Raw genomic sequence first — 19,676 nt, 5'->3', positions numbered from 1 at the left:
CTAGTAAATTATGGTACAATATGGGTTCGTAACACTCAAACATTTAAACAGATAATGTCAATTTTAGATTTTTAGTTTTACTCTAGTTAGGTTTCAACAACAATTCTGCTCAAAAACCGGTTTCCTTTCTCAATTTACCGTCACCATTCTGAAGCGTTCCTTTTCCATCGAAAACTTGATCAATTCTCTATTGGTTCAAATTAATTGCAACGATGGCTGTGCTTTGTTTGCACAAGCATGCTTACAACAGATGAATGATCCTTATCATTAGTCACATACCAGCTGCTTGCATCGCTGCTCGCAAAGTCGTCCAGAAGAAGTCCCTTCTCACGACCGTTCCATCAAGCCATCCCAAATGTTGTTCCTACTTTGCACCGAGAAAGAATGAAACTTCCAAAACCATGTCCAATGTAAGCTAATAATCGAATCTACCGACGTTCCGGAAGAGCTGTAACCGACGCAACTCATCGTCCCGCATGTACCTTTACGGACGCCACTCTCTTCCTCCTCCTCCTCCTCCACCATGACTGACATGGCAACAACCTACAACGTGTGTACACTAACTGAGAAGAAGGAGAAAAAAAAAATCCCACTTCATCATCGACCGGCACACCGAGGTTGGATATACGTATCAAAACGGTTTACATCACCCATAGATTACCGATGCAAATTGGTTCCATTATTCCGTTTCTCCTACACGATGGGATTCTGTGCCGGTGTGTCAAGCTCCCCGCGGAATGCAGCTCCTTCCGAGATAACAACAGCAAGTCATAGAGAGCTCGTCTGAAAGTGGAAGGCTGTTGATTCCTAAATTCGTACAGCAATCTACGAGGCAGAAATGTTGGGCGGGAAATGCAACTCATTCTGTAGTAGGATTTCCCACACCCACCACCACCACCACCACCATCGCAATGATTGCCAGCGAGTCATGTCAAAAATTCGCGTCGGCGATGATGAAGCAAACGGATTATTGAATTCTGTTTTCCGCTCCGCGGTTCCCCCCTCGGTTCAGCTATAGGAAATCACATCATCTGTCAGAGAATTTATGGGAATCGATTCCCATCAGGGCAAGGTTGGCCTCGGCCAACAGCGGAGAGCTACTTTTTTTTCATGTTCCAACACGAGTACTTGGATTAAAATAAATTATTAAGCTCCATCGGGGCAGGCAGGGATTTGGCCCCAAGATGTGAGGATCCCAACAAAAGAAGAAGGAAATGGAATCCATAAAAGTAAGAAGACCAGACGTCGATGCCAGGAGACCAGGAATTTCTCCGGGTGTGGGTGAAAATAGATTACCACCAGCGCGTCAGGAGCGTCCTAATATCCCTACTCCCCCTGTCCAAAATTGGAACCATCATCTACATCGGCTCCAGCTATCGGGTACGTTGTAGTGTGCTGTAGTGTCTGTGGGGTTCAATACACTGACAAAATAGATTAGGCCAAATCCTAGGGCTGTTGCGAATTACACTTCCAGTCGTTCGTCCTGCCACTGCCGTCGGCAATGTCGGTGGCAACGGGTGGTGACGACGACGACGCAGAGGATGTAATTTTGTGCAATTTCGCCCCCTCGATTGTTGTTGACGTGGCACGCTGATGGTGCGGTGGAAGGTACCCGTTCTCATCCATGCTGCCAGTCTTGTAATTCCCGCCTTGGGAGGGATCTTTTGTCATTAGCGACGACGACGACGACGACGACGACGACGATGGACGGGGCTTCATTAGTGAAGTTGAGAAGCTGGCTCAAGCCGTATCCTAGCGATGCCGGGCGAGAAAACGAAATTGCGTCTTAGCTTGGAAGGAACTATCGGAGAATGTTGTAGATCTGTACCGGCTAAACCAATTTCTAGCGTTTTATATTTTCTCTCAATGATCTTACTTTTCATATGTGGATTTGGATTTGGCAAATTAACACTAAAGGCAACTATCCATAGCTCAACGGAAATCCAGCCTACTTTGAAAAGTTTTCCCATAGAGATTTTTACGTCAGGTTGTGTCCCGCCGGAAAGGCTCGCCATATGTGAGAGCGTGTTAGTTAAAATCCGTGTAAAATACATAAAAAATCACTGTCAAACTCATTTTGACAGATCTAATTCCACACATATTTTATGTTAGTCAAAGAAAAACAATAAACAACTTTACACGGCGATGCACCCGCTAGTGTGCGTGCGTTAAACGTCACTAATCTCCAGCACTTACCAGCTTATAACATTCTTCTGGAACTTATGTCTGCCGTCGATTTAATGAGGACCCAAAATAATACCTTGAGAAGTGGAGACAATTTCCATCCAAAAACTAACGACCGGAAAATGATCCAATTATCCTAGAAGCTCTCTAGACTTTCTGCCTGCCAGCTTGATTTTAAAGTCCTCTGGACTTGATCTAAAGGCTCGATGGATTGGTTTCTGTTATTCTCTTGATTTGTCCACGAAAAATTGAAATTTTCCTCTGGACATACATTGACTCTAGAGACATGCAAGGGACAAACCTAGAAATTTTCACTGGAAGTGCTATGGACTGACCTAGAAACTGCTCTGGATTGCTACTTTAAAACCTTTGGACTCTGGAAGTTTTCAGGACCAAACATTTCAGATCACTTATGCATTAGAAGCTCTCTAGACTTACTTATATAGAATACTTCTGAGCCGACCCTGAATTTACATTTGAAGTAGTATGAACTTGTTATTGGCAGTTTTTTTTCTGGGATGACACTTGTTATTCCCCTGATTAATTTTTCTATGACGAGATGTGAATATGTTGGCGCAGACTTGAAGACCTTTGAAATAACCGTAGAAGTTCATTCGATCTCCCTTTCAAGATCTCGAATCTTACCCTTTGGATTCCTCAAGATTGACGGCACAAAGACGTGAAAATGTTTAGAATAATAATACAAGTTCTGTAGGCTTTCCATTGCAGCTCATTTGTCCTATTAGAACTTTTTGCTAACCACTTATAACCCTCTGGATCATTAAAGTCGTCTAAAATTGTTACTTCCTGTATTGATTTGTCCATGCTTTGGGTTTGACTTCATGAGCATGATTAGCCGCCCGAAGATGCAACTCCGTTATTGCCAGATAAGCTGTAATTACATAGAAAAAAAAATAGACGTTGCTTGGGACTAGGACTAACACTGGTGATCTTAAACTAGGCAAACCAGATTGCTGGCTATGAAAGGAATGGGTAGGAATATGTTGATGTAATACTCGCTTCAATGAAAACCGAGAACACCTCTGAACTTCCACGAGAATTAACCGAGATGTGTTATAAAACGATTGAATTCGTTTTGGTGCACGTTATGCTGAATTGATATCCTAAAGATTCAATAGCGCCAAGGAGTTTGAGTTTAAATCCACGGTCTTCTGCTCAGCAAGCAAAATTGGTCGCCACTAGGCCACCGAGCTCCTTACAATACAATTACGATCAAGTTTTCGTTCATCTTGCTGTTACTAGGTTTCGATCCTGGCGGTGACCTCACCGGCGACGAAAACAACTGCTCTTGAGAAGGAATTGATATAGATTTCCGATCAACACGTCTTTCCCAGCACTCAAATATTACTTATTTAACGTACCCGTTCTTTGCGCTAGACGTAGAATTTCATTGCGCTGTATATCATATTATTAAAGAAAGCCGATTTAAAGCATAACTCTATAATATGAAGGAGCTTGTGATTGAACCCATGCTTTTCTGCTAAGTATCCGCAAGGCCACCGAGCCCTTTATTTCACAAAGCAATTACTACCAAGTTCCGGTTTAACTTGCTGTTACTAGATTTCGATCTCGGCGGCGACCTCACCGACGATGATAACAACTACTCTTGAGAAGGATTTGTTGTAGATTTCCGATCAACACGTTTTTCCTAAAACTCGAATATTATTCCTATTACGTATTTGTCTTCATTGAGGGTGAAGCACTTTCACAAGAAAGAATTTGTCCAAAATGACCCTTGAACTACTTAGGATTGTCACATGAAGGTGGAAACTTATATAAGACTTATTTCAGTCATAAACAAGTTGCTGTAACTTATTGTGATGAAAGTGTGCTACTCGGGAGAGTAGTTGTGGAGGGCACCGTTCTTCTTGTTTCTCTTCCTTGACTCGTCATCTTCCCTTCTCATGAAAGTTAATACAATTGAATTGTTTTGTTTAAATATGTGAACAACAAGCAACAAGCGGCTGAAACTCGAGGATATGAATACCGATTCCGGGAGTAGACCGGGGTGAATTTGTCAAGACCGATCACAGCACGGTTTCACATCGAACAACTTCGATCGTCCTGTTTTTTTTTCTTTGATTTGTTTTCTGTTCTGTGCACCAATGCTACCGACGCCAGGGAGGCAGCTCCCACACCTGGACTCTACCTATCGACCCATCGACTAATGAACCTAGGACCAACGGCTTTACTTCCCTTCCGAAGGAAGGCGTGATCAGAGATGTTATGCCTCAGAACATCCCGGCGGCGCCGACTGGTATTGAACGCAGGCCTGCTGGGGTGAGAGGTAATCACACTTACCGCTACACCATCGGTGCCGCTCATCCGGTCGTCCTGGTCCTGGTACCTCGTTTGTTTTGATTCGACTATTTACCTTTCCGACATAAATCCGTGGTCAGCTGTTCTCTCATTTTCAGCGCTGTGCCAATTGCCCTGGTTTTCATATATTTTCTGCTATGGAAAATGTACTGCTTCGGACAGACATTAGGATGTTCGCTGCTGGGGAATCTAACACGGTTTTGCAGAATCTAGGGTGGATCTTGGCCGAAAATTCGCGGTTGCAGTTAAACGAATCCAAAAATCGGATTGTGTCAACACCAATGACAGGCGCAGAAATAGTACAGTGTTGCCAGTAACTTCAACGATCATGAACATTTCTACTATGAGTGCCAAACTGTGCCAATGAGTGTGTCCAAATCTGAGTACTGCGAACTAACTCAAAATGCTTGTCATCTGGGAGCCGAGTCGAACTGTCAAACGGGAGCCAAACATTCAAAAGAGCTCAGAAGTCATGTGGATAGTTACTTATTGAACCACAAGTAAAGGTTGAGACTATATGATACTCACCCTATGTGGCTCAACCAAGACGCTCGGATATCTAGCTCAGTAACATGAGACCCCTGAACTGTGTCACAGGGCCGGCATTCTGTGGGATTTCTTAAGTGATAGTGAAATTAATTGGAAGCTAAAGTGTGGGTGGAAAAAGTCTAGAAGTTTATTAAAATGGAACTATGGTGCGGATGGTTTTATTGGGCTATTATGGGGTGTGTTCTGTGTTTTTCTGCTTCCTTGGTACGTACCGGTGGTGTTTGCTGGACGATGGCGGTGATTATATTGGGCAGCTGTTGTTTGACCGCGATGGCGATCCGTGGCTTAATCACTCCGTCGACAATGGCGGATCGGTGTCTTAAACTGGTCTGGAAGATGGCGCCTGGTGACTGGAGCTGTGATCACTACAATGGCGGGTTTAAGGCTTGGGTTTGCGCGTTGCGATGGCGGTTCGCAACCAGGGAATATAGCAATCCCTGTGCAGCTACTGAAGTAGCCTTTTCGGTGTCAACGGCGTCTCCGTTCGTTGGGAACATCAGCTGACCGTGACAAGGCCACCTTGGTCGAGCCGAGAAGGGTCTTGCTCCTTAACAATTAGGACTACCGAGTCCGAGGATGCTCTCCTTTCTGGCAATTATTAAGCCGGAGAGTTGAAGGTCCTTGACGTTTAGACCAAGACAGTCGAGACTGACTTGGTCGAAAAGTGCCGATCGTGAGGATATCCGTCGAATACCAAAAAAAGGTCCTGAATGAACACCAGGAACATAAAAAGGTCGTTCTCTACACTTTGGTTCACTTTTGCACTCCACTCACGTCTTCTAGGCACAAACGCCGGTTTACTTCTGGGCAATGGTTGACCATCCCAGCTATCAGAAGCCCTCCTTTTCCAATCCAGTTTTCAATTCGTTCCTTATTTCCTCCATTTTCCTTCCTTCCACCCATCCATATCATCTCCTTCGCCTATTGTGTTTTTCTACCACAGTTGATTATAACACCCTTTCGATCCTGTCACATCCAATTAAGCTTATAAACAAATATCATTTTCAAACTACCTACTAAGACAAATTTATACATTTTTCAATAATAGCAATTTTACCTACAATCCTACTAATCCTACTAACCCGACACTGACACTAAACAAACACTACAGTTTCCTAAAACAACATGCACAAATTAAAACCTAGGACATTGTAATTAAACGGTTACAAGGTATTGCCACCTACTGAAAACAAATTAATAATTATAATTATGAAACGTTCGAAACATCAACCTTAGTAGGCGGATAATGTAAATCACCGAACGTGATGCTCGAATAAGTGTTTTTATTTGATATTTATAATAATGCCAAAACTGGGTTACGAATTGCTGAAACAAAAATTTAATCCAACTTTATAAGAGTCATGTGAGCTTTGTGGGCAGGTGCACTCCCAACACCATGTAAACGTTATTTGTGGAGCAGAGAAGGAGGAGCCAAGAGTTCATTTGACAGCATGTATAATGTATATACGATTTCGTGAGTTGTTTCAGCAAAACAATTTGAAGCTTCGAAAGATTTTCAAGATGTTTTCTTGCTCACTTGAAAACTTAAATCGACAGAGTTCGCAATATCCAGGTCCAAATCTGGTTTTTACACTCTGTGTGGAGTGACCAACCCCTTGAGGGTTACTAGAAGTTCAAATTAAAAATGAACCCCGTTAAGGCCCACGCACATTAGATCCGGATCGGACGCGTTGCGACAAAGTGACAGCTAAATCTATTGTCTAACTGTCAAATTTACGTCAACGCAACGCAAACGGATCTAATGTGGGTGGCCCTTTAATGTGCACGATTCGTCGGGGGTTCATGGTATTTGTATAATAAATTATGAGCACTATACAAAAACTATACAAGCGTGATCATGGATGAGCATGAGCTTTATTATACAAGTAATGCTAAAAGTTTGTCATACAAGTGTAGGCGCATCACTACACTCACATATTGTACAGAAATATTTTGCAATACCCCTTCGTTATACGGTAAATGACGGACTCGGCAATACCTTACTCTATTATCGTCAGGGGGTAAACAACATCCTTGAGAGCTCAATTTTGGCATACATTGTGTTTCAGAGCATTTATTGACAAAATTTGAGTGCTCTAGGACTTTGTTTACCCCCTGACGATAATAGGTTAAGGTATTGCCGAAGCCGACATTTCCCCTAGTTTATTTTCCGATGGTTGAAGAAAAATTGATCTTTCAATTTATGCGTTTTTTTTTATTCTCCGAAAATCTGTCAAAGAAATCAAAGTAAATTTCAGTTGAGCTTCCCTCGAATCGTGAGTTGACCATATTTTGTCAAAGTCAACGATACATCGGTATAGGACTATTTAGCTGCGAATTATGTCCAGCTTACAACTGCACGAGCACTCTTCAAGAATATTTCTATGGAAACAGAATCGTAAAATCAATTGAAAAATATAATTTGAACTTGCACCGTCATTAAACCATTTCCACATGAGCACAAACCACCTCACGCATTTAGAAATCTTTTATCTCTCCCACTGGAAAAAAAAAACTAGTTTCAAATTTAATAACCCTCCCTCATTAACTGTCACTAATTTCAAACAAAACTACAGTGTAAACAAAGTGCATCCCACTAGGGGGAGACCCTCGTCATTCGATATGTTTGTGCAGCTGTTTCAAGCCAAGAACAATCATCTCCATGAGATCCTCCCGCTGCGCTGAGCGTCCACCTATTATTAAAAATATAAGAACCAACCGAAAGGCGAAATGAGTTACCTGGCTTCTCTGCGTGAGAGATTTGCAAATTGAGAACCACGAAAGCCTTGTGCGCTGCGACGCGGAATCACTTCAATCCCACGATGCGATGGTGTCATTTATGCTAATATTTATTATCTAATATCGTTTTTTGTTTCCTTTTCGTCATCCTCCCTCCCATCGGGAAACGATGCCTGGTCGCTCCCCGCATTTTTTTTTTAGGTTCACAATGAGGAAAAAACTTGCAACCGCCTCCTCTGATGATGTATTTTTGGAACGCGCAGTAACTCAGTCACCGCCGCCGGGGGGTCGACGCAATTGTTGATTGAAATGAAGCTGGTGCAGGAAGAAGGAAGAAGATTTTAGGAAATTGAGAAGGCAGTGAGACCCGCGGAATAATCAAGTGAGTGTCCAAATCTCGGCTCGTGAGTCGTAAAAATTGCCGAGTTACCGAGAGTGGTGATATAAATCAAATCGACCCAAGTAAAAAGGATAACAAGGAAAATCGCAAAGCGAGGTGAATCGGTAAGAAGGGAAAAAAACACACCAAAAGAGGATATAAAATTGATATTTATTACCAGCGTCCATCGCAGTTGTGAACGGCGAGGGAATCGAGTCCAGAATAAGAGGAAGAAATCTGCACTGCTGAAGTGGTGGGTACTTGAGAAGGAAGAGAGTGAGAAATATAAAGTACACGCATATATACATATCCGCACATATACAGTCGAGTCCTGTTGGATGCGGGCAGAGGTAGGAAGTGAGTGGTGAGGAAGCGAGCAAAAGTGGGAAAAGAGTAAATCTGTCCAGTGTTTAGTGAAGTGACGAAGTGTTTCGATAAAATATATGTATTTTGCCCGACGACTAGTGGCAAGACAAGTGGTTTCTGGTTGGGGGAAAAGAAGTGTCCCAGTATGATTGGATACAGTTGCGCTGCAGACATCGATCGCAATTTAGAAACCAGTAGCAGCAGCAGCACCAGCAGTAATAGTGACGGTAAGCATTGACGTTTCGATTGTGTCTTCGCAAAGGTGGATCAATTTTCTAACTATTTAACATCACCCTAACCCCAAAAAAACGAAAACGAAACTGGACGGATCTGGCTAGAGCGATAAAGATAAAGCAAATATGATTAATTGAATGCCATAAATCATTGGAAATTGTGTATGTAAACGGATATCCCTCCGCTGCTGGCTGCCGGCACTGAGCCGTGCAAAACCGAACCGGGTCCGAACTTTTAGATTAGAGCTATGGCCAAATCAGCTCCGGCATATCTCCGACCTCGGGGAGGGAGTTTACTTTGAGCTTACTAGTTGAGAAACGCAGCGCCAAGCCTAAGCCTAACGTAAACAGTGACCCGACGCCCAGCAGAGAGATGGATTAGTTTCTTTCATTTTCTGTGCTGTTATTGTATGATTATTTTTTTGTCTGTTTTCTGTTTACCTTTGCGGTTGAAGAATTTCAAACTGATAAGAACGCTTGCCGGCGGCGCGCTGAGGGAATTTGGTGAGGAGACATTTCTGGATTTGGAAAGTTGCTGTGGACTTTAGACAACAAATAAAGAGGAAACAATTGTGGATTCCTTTCGAATAAAAGTAGTTTAGTAACGTATGCCTTTGAAGTCCTCTGCGAGTGATGTCGAAGATCTTGGATTAATCCATGTAGATCTCTAGACCTGCATTTGTCTGAAAAGTTCTTGGGAATGGTCATGAAACTCTCGCCATGCCCCTTGAAATCCTTTGGTGTTGCCGAAGAACTGCTCTGGATTTGTTTTTGAAGACTGGAGTTATTTTTATAGAACCAAACTTTGTAAAAACCATTTGTTTTTGATGATCTGTAAACTTGCCCTTGAACATCTCTTAACTTGAAAGGCCATCCTTCGATGCAAGTAACATTTATATTTACCAAGAGGGCAACTCTATCTAAGATGCAGGAACAAATTTTGCTTAGCTGTTGTGAGATGCTCGCATGCTTTGTAGATAGAAGGAAGATTGATGAAGATTTTGAAGATTTCCTGCAAAAATTTAGATGCATCGCACCCCACACTATTTTACAAATCACATTAGGTCTTTTCTTTATTTCAATTTGTTTCAGTGATCAAGTGGCATGAATTCCTTAGATTTGTCCGATATTGTAAATATTATTGCTGCTTGCATCGAAGAATAATACATCGAATAATACATTTTCTTTACGTGCTTTGAATTTTGCCAAAAAGTTCCCAAGGTGCCTTTGGTGCTATGGAATGATTCGTGAAGATCTTCGGACTTGGCCTATAAAATTGTGAACTCATCAGGACTGAAACTGCATTTTCCCTCTTGAAAATCTTTCAATTTGTCCTTTTAGAAGAGCGAGTTGGCCTGTGCTGTACTAAAGAGTCATCTCCATTCAATTCTATCCATGACTAAATTTCGGTAGTCACACTGTCTGTGCACCATTGAATATATCTCAAAGATCTCTGGGCTTACCCATAACGTGCTTAAAAGTATGGCTTAAGTGGCCACAGTACTGGTCCAAATACCGCTCTAGATCCCTACTTGAAGCGCAAATACACGATTCAAGTGACGTCGTTTAATTAACTTGATATCGAATAGGGCAAGTCTGGCATCGACCAGCTTTCTGGTCGTTAATTTCGCTATTCCAGTGAGTTGAACGCCGAATTGAATCGTTCCAGGATTGAAAGACAAAAAGACCTCTGATGATCTGGTTTAGAAGTACTCTGGATTGACTCGTCATGAAATTTCTACTCATACCAGCTTATGACATTCTTCTGGAACTTATGTCTGTCGTCGATTTAATGAGGACCAAAAATAAGACCTTGAGAAGTGGAGACAATTTCCATCCTAAAACTAACGACCGGAAAATGATCCAGTTATCCTAGAAGCTCTCTAGACTTTCTTTGAAGGCCTGACAACTTGATTTTAAAGTTCTCTGGACTTGATCTAAAGGCTAGATGGATTGGTTTCTGTTATTCTCTTGATTTGTCCACGAGAAATTCCGATTTTCCTCTGGGCATACCCTTGAATTCCAATGCATTGACTACTAGAGACATGCAAGGGACAAACCTAGAAATTTGCACTGGAAGTGCTATGGACTATCCCAGAAACTGCTCTGCATTGCTACTTGACAACCTTTGGATTTACCCTGGAAGTTTTCAGGACCAAATATTTCAGATCACTTATGCACTAGAAGCCATCTAGACTTACTTATAAAGAAGACTTCGGAGCCGACCCTGAATTTGAATTTGACTTAGTATGAACTTGTTCTTGGCAGTTTTTTTTTCTGGGATGACACTTGTTATTCCCCTGATTAATTTGTCTATGACGAGATGTGAATATGTTGGTGCTGACTTGAAGACTTTTGAAATAACCGTAGAAATTTCTTCGATCTCCCTTTCAAGATCTCGAACCTCACCCTTTGGATTCCTCAAGATTGAAGGCATAAAAACGTGAAGACGTTTAGAATATTCATACAAGTCCTGCAGGCTTTCCATTGAAGATCATTTGTCCTATAAGAACTTTTTGCTAACCTCTTATAAACCCTCTGGATCATTCAAGTCGTCTGAAATTGTTACTTTCTGTATTGATTTGTCCATGCTTTGAGTTTGACTTCATGAGCATAATTGGCCGCCCGAAGATGCAACCAGATCAGCTGTAACTACACTGAAAAAAAAAAGACGTTGCTTGGGACTAGGACTAACACTGGTGATCTAAAACTAGGCAAACCAGATTGCTGATCACGAAAGGAATGGGTAGGAATATGTTGATGTAATACTCGCTTCAATGAAAACCGAGAACACCTCTGAACTTGCACGAGAATTGGGTTCTTTAATTTTGAAAAATATAATGGTTATTATATATCATCTGAAAGAGCTTCGTTTTCTGAGCACAGCGATATTTTTTTCGAACCCACACACTTTCATCTCGATTTTTAAACCAAGATTTAAAGCAAAAAAATAACTTCACTGTTTGACACTAAACTGACAAAATGACAGCTCGCTCCCATACAAAGTGACACCGAGGGGCGCTAATAAGGTGATTTTTGCAAAAGTAATCGTTCTTATTTAAAATAGTTCCAGTGTACCAAAATTGATGAAATTTTGGGTTTGGGTTCCATTTTTAATGCAGATTACGAATATGCATTTACCTCAATACCCTTAAAGAACCCAATTAACCGAGATGTTTTATAAAACGATTGAATTCGTTTTGGTGCACGTTATGCTGAATTGATATCCTAAAGATTCAATAGCGCCAAGGAGTTTGAGTTTAAATCCACGGTCTTCTGCTCAGTAAGCAAAATTGGTCGCCACTAGGTCACCGAGCTCCTTACAATACAATTACGATCAAGTTTTCGTTCATCTTGCTCTTACTAGGTTTCGATCCTGGCGGCAACCTCACCGGCGACGACAACAACTGCTCTTGAGAAGGATTTGATATAGATTTCCGGTCCACATGTCTTTCCCAGCACTCAAATATTACTTATTTTACGTACCCGTTCTCTGCGCTAGACGTAGAATTTCATTGCGCTGTATATCATATTATTAAAGAAAGCCGATTTAAAGCATAACTCTATAATATGAAGCAGCTTGTGATTGAACCCATGCTTTTCTGCTCAGTCAGCAAAATCGGCCCCCGCAAGGCCACCGAGTTCTTTATTTCACAAAGCAATTACTACCAAGTTCCGGTTTAACTTGCTGTTACTAGATTTTGATCTCGGCGGCGACCTCACCGACGATGATAACAACTACTCTTGAGAAGGATTTGTTGTAGATTTCCGATCAACACGTTTTTCCTAAAACTCGAATATTATTTCTATTACTTATTTGTCTTCATTGAGGGTGAAGCTCTTTTTCACAACCCAGAATTTGTCCAAAATGGCCCTTGAACTACTTAGGATTGTCACAGGAAGGTCTTTGGTAAAACTTGGGAAGTTCCATAGACCTTCCGTTGCGGACCATTTGTCTGGAACCACCTCCGTTGCAGACGTCGTTCTTAATGCAAATCAAAACAAACACTGAACTAAAACGTTGCACGTGAAAAATTTGATTAATTTGCTAAAATAAGTCGTAGAGATCTTCCAATGCAATCAAATTCTAGGGGATTTCATGGCCAGTCTAAATGATTTCAGCGGTCCAAACATGCTGCTGTCTAGAGAAATAAAAAGGTCTTCAATATTCGATCCAGAGACCCAGTATACATTCAAAGATCTTTAAGGGCAAGTTCAGAAGACTGCTTCTTGAAAGGAATTGAAATGTCCTAATATATGACAAAAGGTCAAAAGATCGAAGGACAAACTCCTTAAAACAGATAACCAACGTCTTCCTCGAATATTGTCTTTGATTGTCTTTAAGTGGACCCTACACGATTGTTTTTATTGACAATAATCGTATTGTCAATACATTCTATATTAACGTCAATACATCGGTATTGACAATAATTCTGTATTCACATCATCAATATAATTGTCAATAATTCCCCTCCGCGTCAATATATTGATACGTGTGGGATTCGCTTTACACCATCATTCGCATGCAAAGCCCAGCCCACTGTAGTCTGCGGTGTATATCAGCTTAAACTGTCTGGTGCTCTGTAGTTTAAGAAAACCTCCATGACCTTAGCGGTTAGTGATTCTAACGAAATCAGTGTCGTCCACATGATCTGCTAATTCTGTTATAATTGTGCCAATCTTCTGTCCGAGCAATACATATCCTTCAAATTCACCTTATCTCAAATATAATTACAGACCTGAGCCCTGAAGCATGTTTTTGAATAGCAGCTAAGTTATCAAACAACTATCTCGAAGATCGGACTTGCGATCTATGGAAAGACCTTCAAGAGTCTTTATCCAAGCCAAACAAACGTCAAAACTGCTGATCGATCGATCTCCAGCAAATCCATTCTTTCCATTCTCCGGCGAAGCAAAACTCTCATCAACAATCTGTAAAGGAAGGGAAATGTTAAGCCGATTAAAAAATAGCCCAAATACGAAGCTGAACCTGAATACGAAGCTTCAGCTCCGCAAGCACACAGAACCTCTCCGCTCCGTCAAACAGAGTTGTCAAAAAGTGCGACTGATCCTATTTACGCGCTAGCAGCGTCCACGGCGCAACATTTTTCCAATCGAATGAAATTTATTATAATTTCTATACTCATAAATTCACTTCCAAGTTGGCGTCGCACTTCACCGAATCTCCCCGGCCCGCCAGTCGCTGGCTTTTCTCCTGCATCTAGCTGTTGAATAATTCAGGTTATATTTTCAAATTGATACCCCTCCCGAAGCTCCCATCGGCACCGTTCGTTCGTTCTTCGTTCGTTGATAGATAGGCGAAAAAGGTTGTAAATCATTTTGGTCACTGGCAGTTCTCCTTGGTTCGACTTTTTGTGCCAATCCAGAGCTTCCATCGGATTAGCCCCACATAGGCTGATTTTTGGCTACCTAACCTGCAAAATGTGAAACCTTCTCGATCGAACTGTCAGTCTGACGTCCACTTTCGTTAAAACTTGACGAAAGAGTTGCTCTTCGTTCGTTTGGATCCGATCCGACTCTCGTGTTACAAATTTCCAACCTCCAACTCCAAGTGGAACCGCATCGACCAGAGCCGAAAAAAGCCTCCACTCTGTTTCACGTTGTTTTTTTACGATTTCCAATACCGAGAAGGACCAACGCAAAACAGGTTTCCAATTTTTCCTCACAGCATAAAGCTTCTCTTTTTCCACTTGTTGTTGTTGTTTTTGTTGTAGTTGCCGTTTGTTGATTGCAGTTCAAAACGAAAACGAAAGAAGCAGCAACTCTCAGGCCTGGTAAGCCCCGGTAATAAAAACGAGAAACAGCACAGTCTTTCGCTCTCTCTCTTTCTCTCCCTCTCTCTAGGTCGAAATTGTGTGTTATTTCAAATCAACTTCCTCCCGTCTCGCCGCACCTAAAACTTCGGTCCCCTTGCTGCGGGTATTGAACGAAGGTAGGGAAAAAAAAAACTTTGCGAAGCCAATTTCTTCCCCCAACCGTAAGCCGGGACCAGGAACGAACAACGACGGCGGAGGAAGGGATTATTTCTGCTCCACGCTTATCGAAGTTCATTAATAGTAAGGAAATTCTACGCGGCGGCCGGCAGCAGAACTGCCGACGAAAGCCAATGCCGATGCGACGACGCGACGCGAAGCAACGCGCGTGGATTTTGTTTGTTTTTTCTTCGTCAAGTTTTATTTGGCTTCGTTTCATTTTTTTTTTTTTAGTTCTTGGGAATCGTTTTTCCGGTGGACTGCACCGCAGTTACATTTTGTTTTTGGACTTGTGTTTTTGGATTAGATCGAAAGAATAAAACTAGGCTAGATAGACTAAACATTGAATAACATATGCACATGCTGGGTGCTTAATTGGCAAGTTCCCAGCAGGGAATGGAGCTGTCCGACGGAAGTTTTCTTCGCAGAGAAGCATGATAACAAGAAGACGAATTTATTTGGTGTCAGAAATGTTTGATTGTCGGGTTTTTTTTAAAATTGGAATTGATCGTATTTGAGAAACCTGCTTGGAGGTGTCAAAAACCTTTCGAAAATGATTTTTTGCAACTTAACGAACATTTTGAGGAATCTACGATGCTCTTTACACGGTGTTCTGTTTACTCAGTTTAGTTAAATCCACGATTACTGATGGACGGAGTGTTACTAATAAAAACTTGGCGAATATGAATGACATTTACAAATTCGTGCAGATGTTTACTCAGTCTATGAGTCAGTAAACAAAACTCAAATTTTGGTTAGATTCTACGGCCGTGTAGGCTACTGAGTAACTCGATTTATTTTATTTTTAGCTGGTAGCATTTTTCCATGTGATGAACTGTTTTGATATTCTTCTGTTGAAAAATGTCAAACAGCCGTACTAGAATTGTTCACGCTCGTATGATATTTGTTTAACTTCTAATTTCAAGAGTTCATGTTCTTCTTTTGAATCGATTTCTCACTCATTGCTAACAAACAAAGCAGAATACAAATGGCGAACCACTGTCGAGTGATGATAAAAATAACAAATGACCTTTTACCGCTCGATGTTGTTCTAGATAATATTACGAACACGGAGATGAACCAGCCTACGGCTGAAAATCTCCTAAATAAAGAAAAAAAAAATATATATATATTACGAGCAATAAATGAAAGTAATCCCAATAAATTTGAGAGAAATCTGTCATGGTTTTCTTTATTTCAAACAATCAAAATAATTCGGTTTCTTTAAACCAAGCATTTCATCAGATCGCTCACATGTACAATCTTCGGGCATCGGTTATAGATGTAAGTGTACATCACATATTGATATTACCTTTTTTGGCTATAGATCATTTATGAAGCATTGCACAGTTGGCAAAAAATAGCCAAACCGCGACTAAATATTAAATATTTCGGATGGTTGGTAAATTTGTATAGATTTCAAAATTCAATTATCTCTACAAACATCATTTCTTAATCTTTTTCTGCAAATTTGGTCGGATCAATACATGGTTCCGGAATTATTTCGGTTTCCGTTGGGGTCATTCTGGAGCTGCATTCGGCTTTACTGTTCTTTGTAATAATTATACAAACGGTAAACCTAATATTTTCTCTTTCAAATGATGTAATTAGACCTGGGGGGGGGGGGGGGTCGCAGGTGACTGTCAAATACGAATAATCGTCGCCTACTTCGCATAACTGGTTTCAAACGACAACAAAGCCATAAGCAACGATGGTTTGTTGATGTTTGGAACCAAAGTCACATATGGAAAATCAATGAGCGTAAACAGGTGAGGCCCAGTAAATTTGTCGTCTCCATCGTTCTCCGGCTGATTAAGGCTGTGAACCATATGCCGAGTTAAATTTAACTCATGGTTAAAAGTGACATTTCGAAAGTTATTTTCTATGTTCGAAAATCCCTGTGCTGTCGATCGACCGGTTTTCGAGAAGAACTCAGCCACGGTTGTCAAAATTTAACTTCTTGTCTGTCAGAAGTAACCACGCTCGGATAGCAGGGTTAATCGATAACTTTTCATCTGTCAAATTTTAACCAAAAGTTAAAATAACCCACCAAATGGTTCAGAGCCTAAATGGATGACGAAATTTTACGACTCATACTGCTTCAACAGCGGGAGAACGAAAGAGATAACAAACTCACTGAGCCTTCCACATTTACATCTCATTGATGGGTTTTCAGTAGACGGATTTGACTGCACATCCCCCCCCCCCCCCTTGAGTTAGACCGATGGTCCATGATCACATTGAGCATCCTGGAAAAGTTCCGGTTCTCCCGAGGAAGTGGCCAATTCTCAACAAGAACCAAAACCCGTCGTGTTACAATTTAGCCAAAGGCGAACCAGCCAAAGACTGGAAGCCTCTTTATTAAACAAAACTTCAGGATCACGCTAGCCTTCCCGGGAATGTTCCGGTGCCCCTGGAGAAGTGACGAATTCTCAACAAGAAGCAAACCGCGTTGGGCGACATATCAAACTTCATGATTTTTCAAACCTCGACCGGTAATGACTGTATTGAGAAAACATGGTCACATTGGTCATCCCAGAATCGTACCGGTGCCCTCGGGGATGTGGCCAGTTCTCAGCAAGAGTTAAAACTCGTCGTGCGACACATCAAACTTCATGATTTTACATAATTTGGCCGGTAATGGCCTTATTGAGAGTCTACGCTCACACAAGTCCTCCCGGGCATATTCTGGTGCCCCCAGAAAGTTGGAAGTGGCCAATTCTCGGCACAAGAACCCAAACCCGTTGAGCGACATATCAAACTTTCTAATTCTACAAAACTCGGCCGGCAATGGCCTTATTAAGATGCTGCGGTCATATAGGCCATTTCGGAAATGTTCCGGTACCCTCTGAGAAGAGGACAATTCTCAACAAGAATTTGAACTCGTCGTGCGACATATCAAATTTCATGATTTTACAAAACCCGGGTGATGATGGCTTTATTGAGAGAGTTTGACATTTCTGAGGGAACTAGTGTGGGCTATATTCGCTATATTCATAGTCTGGCGGATAGAATATCGATCTATCAAAAAGCGGGACCAATTCAATATATTGTAGACCAACAATTGAAAAGGCACTATCAACTTTTATAAACAAAACGTTGATTATGCTTTCCTCGCCAATCAAATCCAAATTACCGGCATTATCGGATAGAGAAACTTTCCCCAACCCAAAGATAATGTTAGTTTGCGTAGGTAGGCGAGCCTTGAGTCACGAGAAAACGGTTTCCGAAGTTTTGTTCGCAATAGCTGTTGTGCTCTTTCTGTTGTTGGTCATGATTTACTCGATTGGTTCCGCTATTTGACAGCTCAATTGGTTCCCGAGATCCTATCCGCCAGACTATGAATATAGCGACTATAGTGTGGGCTAGTGTGACCGTGTACTGTTAATAAAGGCCCACGCACATTAGATCCGGATCGGACACGTTGCGGCAAAGTGACAGCTAAATCTATTGTCCAACTGTCAAATTTAAGTCAACGCAATGCAAACGGATGTAATGCCATTATCGGCCGAGTTTTGCATGAAGTTTGATGTATCGCACGATGAATTTGCATGACCACTTCCCCGAGGTCACCGGTACATTTCTGAGGTGGCCAATGTGACCGCTGGTAATGGCCTTATTGAGAGACCATGGTTACAGTGGCCATCCCGGGAATGTTCTGGTTCCCTAGAAATGTTACGGTGCCCTCGAGGAAATGATGGATTCTCAACAAGAACCAAAACCCGTCGTGCGACATATGAATCTTCATGATTTTGTAGAACTCGGTCAGTAATGGCCGAAGTTTCCCCTATCCGATGATGGTGTTGGTTTGCGTGGTCGGCCGTCGTTTTGTGAGTAAAGGGCTTTGGAACGGTTTGCTTACAAATGCTGATGGGCCCTTTTCTATTGTTGATCCAGATATGACTTCATTCGAGTTGTTTGCAGATTGACGACGTTTCAGTCCTGTGTGCCAAATGTGTTCAGTTGCCATTTTTATCATGGATAGTGACGCATGTTCTGAATGTGAGAGCATGATTGGCATTGATACGGTTTGGGCTTGTGAGACCGGATGGAATTCTATTTTGAAATATGTGTTAAAGAAAGCGCTTTTTGCAGGCAATCGGTGATAATTTTGATCACTATTGCAACAGTTGGACATTTGTGTAATTTTCAATAGTGACCTATTGAAAATTGATAAAGTATTTATTTTACTAGATTCGTAGAAAAATGTCCAATCAATTGGCTTGTTTAGAATTAATATCCATCCGTTATTGACAGAGTTATAAGTGGTCAAAATCTGACCACTTTTCGTAACGCGGTCGATTTTGGTTTTTATTTTAATTGCACCCCCAATATGTTGCCAAAAAACGTAATCCTACGTCAAAAGTGTTCCGTACTGGGTTGAAGATCACAAGCGAGTGGTTGGTGCCTTCAAACGCAAACTTAGCTATTCCGTTTGGGATGTCGCGAAAAATTGCATCTGACAAAAAGATTTGTGCAGAAAGCCAAGAAACGAGCAGAACTAGGTTCATTCAAGTTTCAGATAGCACCAAACAGCAATGAATGACATAATAGGACAGCTAGAATGCGGGCACGTATACACAAATGTTGACAAATCCCCACTGCTGTATCATGAACGATGAAACATACGTAAAAGCGAAGACAACATATCAAGAAGACTGGCAACTCTCCCATTTTCCCTTACGTGTGGTAACGGACAGGTACAATCGCGTCATCTGCTTCTCAAAAGTAAATGCTCCGAACGAATAGGATAGCAAAGGTTCCATCCTCAGACGAAAGGTGTGTGTATTTACTTATATTTCTATGCGTTGCTTCCACCTTCGCTCGAGCGCAGCGCAACTGTGTCTGTCGACTCAAAACCTTATGGGTGGAATTAAGAAGAAAGTTCGGGCA

At 41.6% G+C, this 19,676-nt stretch overlaps 1 protein-coding gene across 4 annotated transcripts in view; it reads left to right on the top strand.

Annotated features, from left to right (window-relative positions):
- Nucleotides 1–19,676, top strand: part of wge (winged eye) — a 217,439-nt gene that overhangs the window by 18,695 nt on the left and 179,068 nt on the right. For all 4 annotated transcript variants that reach the window (XM_065221976.1, XM_065221975.1, XM_065221974.1 and 1 more), the window contains exon 2: nucleotides 8,014–8,784. The gene's annotated coding sequence lies outside the window, so the exon portion shown is untranslated. The remainder of the gene's footprint in view (nucleotides 1–8,013; nucleotides 8,785–19,676) is intronic.

This window comes from Ochlerotatus camptorhynchus, unplaced genomic scaffold (assembly GCF_037179485.1).
Source record: "Ochlerotatus camptorhynchus isolate MF236.1 unplaced genomic scaffold, CSIRO-AGI_Acam_v1.1 ptg000151l, whole genome shotgun sequence".
NCBI classification, from domain to species: domain Eukaryota; kingdom Metazoa; phylum Arthropoda; class Insecta; order Diptera; family Culicidae; genus Ochlerotatus; species Ochlerotatus camptorhynchus.
Note: the sequence above shows the minus strand (reverse complement) of the source record. Positions and strands in the feature narration are given on the sequence as shown.